The sequence below is a fragment of the Vidua macroura genome, chromosome 5 (assembly GCF_024509145.1).
Source record: "Vidua macroura isolate BioBank_ID:100142 chromosome 5, ASM2450914v1, whole genome shotgun sequence".
Taxonomy (NCBI): Eukaryota; Metazoa; Chordata; class Aves; order Passeriformes; family Viduidae; genus Vidua; species Vidua macroura.
In genome coordinates, this window is record NC_071575.1 from 48,739,111 (window position 1) to 48,745,288 (window position 6,178).

Consider the following 6,178-nt stretch of genomic DNA (forward strand, 5'->3'; position numbering starts at 1 on the left):
TACAGTTAAGATTGCAGGCTTCTCTGCCAGGACCAATTTGGGGGCTATATATCCTGAAAGATATTATCTGTATTTCAGGATCTCAACCATTTTCAATTATTGCTCTCCTCAGGTAAAAGTGCAATAGTATAAAAACAAGAGGTTTTTTGTTTGGTGCAGAATAATTTTTTTTTTGTACTAGTTAAGACCACTTCAAATACTTTCATAGCAGCTGCAAAATGATTTTTCAACTTTTGCTAGTAGACTGACAAAGCATAAAGGGTCCTCCTCATCTGTTCTTAAAAATGCAGAAGAAACCTGTTATGACAGTTCCTAGCAATGCTGCTTTAGGCGTTTTTGGACTGCTCACACAAATCCGAGGAGAAGTGAGTGCAATGGGCTGCCCACAGAGTTAGTTCAAACATCAGAAATGAGGTGGCCACATTAATTCTGCCTGGATTAATCAGCCCTGCCAAGGCATCCATGCATTAGCCCATGTGGAACACTGACATGGCTCCATCCCTTCTTTCTGGGCATCAGGTCCTTAGAGCTGGACTGAATTTCTCTCTGTTCTACTGCCTTGTGCAATTCCAACACACTCAGTGGTGCCCCTGCAGCAGTTTAACAAGTAGAGTTAACTCTGTGTGATTCCCACCTTGTTCTTACCATATCCATTCAAGGTAAAAAGACATTATATGCACACATTATGTCAGCAAATTAGAATACCAAATACCCAAATGGACCACTTATGCCCGGTAAACTGACACACTCAGAATTCCCTAGGCACAGCAAATCCTTAACTCTCACTTTTGACTGGGATGCAAACTTTCCATTTCATGAAAAATTCCAAAGCCCCCCAAAAGTCTTCTGATCTGGAATAAAGTCTGTATCCAGAAAAAAGGCTGTCCTGAACAAAAGTACTTTAATTTTCTAGGAAGTAAAAGTGTTAAAAACTGTGTAGCTCATATGAAGATGTTTTAGTTGATGGTTATCTTTTATATATTTGCAGTTACAATGAAGGAGGAAATTATGACATGAAGAAAAGGCAAAACTGTTCACAAAAATGTTTAAAACAATTGTGCATAGTTGAAACGTAATGTACATACTTTTGAAGTATCTGTATGCTTCATCGGAGAAATTCCTACACAAAAACTTTGCAGTTTTCCCATGGAAAAGGACCATATAAAATACTTCTCATCTTGGTCTAGCACCAAGTTTCCACTGCTCCTTTATCAAAACAACAATATAGTGTATACTTACACTGTGAGTGATCTGACCAGAAGACAGACTCCTCTCTTGTGAAATTTTTAAAAATTCGGTTTACTATACTGATTAAATTAACTTTTCCAATTTCTTTTCTCATTTCTTACTTGGAACTGCAGTTCCTAATTAGAACTGGCAAAGTTGAAGAAAACTTATGGGTAACTTTATTCTTGAGTTCTTGAGTCTTGCCTTTTACCTTGAGTATGAATTCCTCCAGTTTTCATATAAAGCTTAAAATTGTTGTTATTTTTTTATAACATCTTAGGTTAGATTTATAACAATGACTAGAATGTCTCGTGATTCCTAGAAATAATATCCTCTCCTTTTTTTACTCAATTTCCTCTAGTTTTTCCATTTTTTAAAATCAGTATGACATTGGTCTGATTTCTGTAGTTATTGCTGGAATCTTGCTGTTGATTTGGCATGATTAGGAAAAGTTGCTTTACCATTATTCTTTTGATCTGATGGAGGTTTTTTTTGAAACAGAAACCTTCTCTTCCAGTAACCATATTAGTAGGCTAGTTTAATAAATCCTTAAACCCCCTCACTCCTGATGTGGTGAATTGCATGGGGAACAGATGATCCTGAATAAAACTTACCTAACAAAAGGAAAAAAAAAGGTGTGTGAGTTTTTTATTTGTTTGGTTGGTTTTGTGTGGGCTTTGTTTGTTTTTTTTGTTCGGTTTTTTAATGTAGATCAGTCCTTTGATACATTCCAGCAAGTGTTTTCTTTCCTTTCCCTCTCTCTTAAGGCAGCCCTTGATGGCCAACTTCCCTTGATATGCCCTGACCTATCACATCACACATGATGTGGTAGAGCCCTAGTGGGACATAGTGGTATGATATTCAGAGGTTTCTTGTGTCAAATAAGGAGTTGGGTGCTTAACTCTGGGATGCATGATATTCTGCACTTCTGATTCAGATGAGGACACAAGGGAGTGAACAGGAAATGTTAATTAGCTCGCTAATATACAATAACAAAGAGTTATTCAAGATGGTGTCTTTGTCCAGGAATAAGGAGTTTCTGCATGGCTGGGATTCTCATGCCAGATGCACACAGTGTGATTTTGTAACTGAGTCAGGCCTTCAGTTATAAGTGACAGACATTTTCAATTCTTAATAAAAATAAATAGTCCTTTGTACAACAGCCTGTTGTTAGAGCAGTCATGTTAGAGGTGGGTAACCTGAGATGAATTCTCCATTTCAAGATAACGAAACCCACATCTCCTATAAAGTCACAGTAAAATCCTTAGAGCAGATTCTTGAACTAAAATGGCCTTAAAGATGGGGACAGTTACCTAGCTGCTGTGCTCCCTCTGAGAATGGCAGCGTTCTTAAACCTAGCAGAATTCCTCAAACTTAATGACTTTTTCTTGAAAAAAAAAGTGGAGTTATCTGCAGCCTCTCAGAACAGTTAGGTGGGGTGGTTTTGGAGGTCACTATCTTAATTGTCTGAATTTGATCCAGTTGTGGGTTTTTTTGCATCTGAATGCTATTTTGGAGCTCATCTGGTTTCAGCAGTAGAAATCCAGGTTTTACCATTCAGCAAAAAAAAAAAAATCATTTTCTTGATGCTTCAAAATAATTCTTTGTAACAGCCTGGGGCTCCTGTATAATGTTGGAGAGTTCCTTAGTTAGAAATGTCTGATAGTAGGCCCTAAGTCAGAGGAAAATCACATGGATATTCATCATTTGAATTACCACACTAGATTTTGCTGTCAATAAAGAAACATTTAATCAGCTTGTTTTTCTGCTTTCTGTATATGGCATTAAGACAATGACAACCTATATTGTTTTCCTATTTTGTTGCATAACAAGTGATTCAGGCAGTTTCTTCATAGCTACCCTGGAAACATTTTGCTTGAACTTATCTGAATTTTAAAGTCCATGTACAATCTGCAGCTATCATTACTAGTCCTGGAAGACTAATTTTTTAAATATACAAATATTTGGGCCCTTATCATGAGTTCTACAAAATGTACATCTCATGGGGATTGGTTTGAAAACACAGGATGACCTGCTAAAAAAGGCTGAAGGATTTTTCTGAGATATTTGAAATATATCAAATCATTTAAAAATGCAATGTTATTGAACAGTTCCTTGAATAATCTGTGGAAAACTTTGATACATTATTATAGTGGCTCAGTACCATCACTGTTAAAAAAAATGCACCTAATTTTAAGCCTAATTTTGTCAAAGTTCAATTTCAAGCTATTGGATATTATTACATTTTTGTTAGCTCTGTTGAAGAACCATCTTATTATGAAATTTCTGTTTCCCATGTAGGTATTTAAAGACTGTGATTAAGTTATCTCTTGATAAATTGACAGTGTCTCTTGAACCTTGTGCTGGAAGATATATTTTTCAATTTAATTTTCCAGGTTTTTCCCTAAAATCTCTCTCACTTTCCAACAGATTTCCTTAATTTTAGAAAGCTGAACTGGACAAATATTTAAATAGTTGTGATATGTTAAAAAAGCTCAATTTCTGCTTCTTAAGTTACAACATATGTAAATGAGGGGTTTATTAACCCTGTAAAAGAAAATATAGCAAAGTGAAGCATCCAGGATGCAGATTAAATAACACACAAATCTTCATAGTAATTTTTTCTCTTGGAGTTGGTTGTTTTGTACCACTGACATTATCAATGCAATGTTTCATATTTGTTAGGGCTTAATATTCTTTATTATTTAATATTATTTATTTATCTATGCCGTTGCTTGCAGCTTTAGAAAGTCTCAGGATATTGTGAAGATAAGTCAAGTATCTTATTCAGGCTTACATTTTTAAAAACTTTTATGGTTCTCAGGCAAACTTATAAGTACAGCAAGTCAGTTTGCAAAGATCCATTTTCCACAGATGTTTGTTGATTAGCATTTACTGTCATTTAATATTTTTAATTTTTTTTTGCGCTGATTTCATGTCTGCTATTCCATGAGTTGTTACAAAGTGGAGATTTTTGCTCTATGTCCTGGGAATGGGTTGCCTCTTAAAAGGTCATTCAACGTACAGCTAAAGCAACTTTTCTGACTTATAACTTTCTTGCAAAGTATTAATTTGTTTTACCTATGTTTCACTCACTCACAGGCAGTCCACTGTAAGTGGACGATGGGTAGGAAAAGCTTTCCTGCTCAGTCATTTCAAATCTTTCTGCTTTTCTCTCAGAAGGTCAATTGCAAAAGACCTCCAGTGAAATCCTCAGTCAATCATTTTAGAACAAATGTCATCTTGCTTCTTGTATCCCATATGAAACAAGGAAAGTTATGGAGACCCTGGAACTAAGAAACCTGCTCTCTAGGCTGGTTTTTGAAGCTCACTGTAATATCCCCTACAATGCAGAGAGCTCTATGAGACCGAAGGAAGATTGCAAACCAGTGTCTTTCCTATAAGCTGATTCTCCAATTTGGGATTAACATTTCACTTTTCTGTGTGTTTTTGGGTTTGTTCTATAGACATCCAGTGGTAAGCTTGATTGGAAATAAAGTGAAGGGTATAGTTCAAATAGTTTCTATTTTATTTCAAATATCTTGGCTTTTCTTTTTTCCATTCAGTGAATAGAACAAGTTCTTTTTCTCATGGGTTTTTAGAACCAAATTTTCCAACCAGAAACTGTATCTGGCACAAACCATCCCTGCACTTTTTAGATTTTTATGGTCTGACGTATCAAGTCACTAGACAGGATTCTGTTTCACTGAGTGCTTCTCACTTGAACATGGATCTTATTTTGTCCTATATCAGGCTATTTTCTAAAGGCATATTTGCCATGGGCTGAGGAATATTAGACTGTGGCATGACATGAAAATAGAGATTGAATGGTATTACAGAACATTACTTCTTGTGTAGGTAATTACAGAGACATGTAGAGATTTAGCTGAGAGACTCCTATTAGTAGCAGTAAAAACCTCATGGCTAAGTGCTTGTGCAAGGATTAGGAAGTTTGCAGATTTTCAAATTTTATTGAAGGGGTGGTAATGCAGCATCATAGAGTAAAACCCTCTTTTTGTACAAAGTAGGTACAATATAGGCAGCTTTAGAGAAAATGTCTTCCCTTTTCCCAATGGAGAACATTCATGACATTCTGCAGTGACCTCTCTGAGCCAGGAGAAAGTATTCACCTCCTATCATTCAAGGCCAGCTACAAATGAAGAGAAGATAAACATTAAGAAACTTCTCATGGCAGGTTCCCTCCTCTCTTTGCTTCATCAGTGAAGTGGGCAATATGAAAGTTGGGCAGAATGAACACAAAGGTTCTTCCACATCTCCGAAGAAAAGGAAGTTGCATTGTAGCCTCAAAGTGAGATCCCACCTACACAGAAAATTCATGGGAGTAAAAGAGGAGCTCTGAGATGGCATTTCATTGAGCTAAAATAAATTTTTAGAAAAGAATAAGAACAAATGCTCACCTTCCATGTAAATCTCCACATCCAGCTCAGGCATTTGCTTCAGAGACCAGTTACAGGCCACAAGGAGGGCCTGGAGGCAGAGTGAGAAAAAAGGGTGGCCATCCTGTCTTTGTGACAAGGTATTTCAGTGAAGTGATTTCAGTGAAGAAGAAGCTCAAAATCCTGTGACCTGTGAAAGAAAGATGGGGAAATCTGTGTCTTGACAAAAAAAGCTGAAAGATCAGTGGGATTTGTGAAGTGCCATATGTGACACAGGGAGGAATGCAGAAGAAGAGCACTCATTTTCAGGTAGCACAGAAGCAGTGAAGGGAACTGAGAGAAAGGCCATTGGTGTGCGTAGTGAAGAAGGGCTCAGAATGATTCGAGAGTTCCCACAGAAAAGATACAGGACTGAGTTTAATTTGGAAATTAGGGAAGTGCACATGTACAGTGTGTAGGTGAGGTATAATAGGTAATTTCCTCATCTGTTTTGCAATTACCACTCCTGCAACACAGTCATTGGGACAAACAGCAATGGCAACTTGTTGCAGCAA

General features: G+C 36.8%; 1 long non-coding RNA gene across 2 annotated transcripts; it reads right to left on the minus strand.

Annotated features, from left to right (window-relative positions):
• Positions 1-5,178: 5,178 nt before the first annotated feature.
• LOC128807876 (uncharacterized) lies at positions 5,179-5,808 on the minus strand. 2 transcript variants are annotated; one of them, XR_008437301.1, is made up of 2 exons: positions 5,646-5,808; positions 5,179-5,377 (listed from the first exon to the last, which is right to left on the minus strand). It is a non-coding gene; the product is annotated as an uncharacterized LOC128807876 (long non-coding RNA). The 2 variants fall into 2 exon arrangements; XR_008437302.1 differs by having other exon boundaries at positions 5,179-5,548.
• Positions 5,809-6,178: the final 370 nt, after the last annotated feature.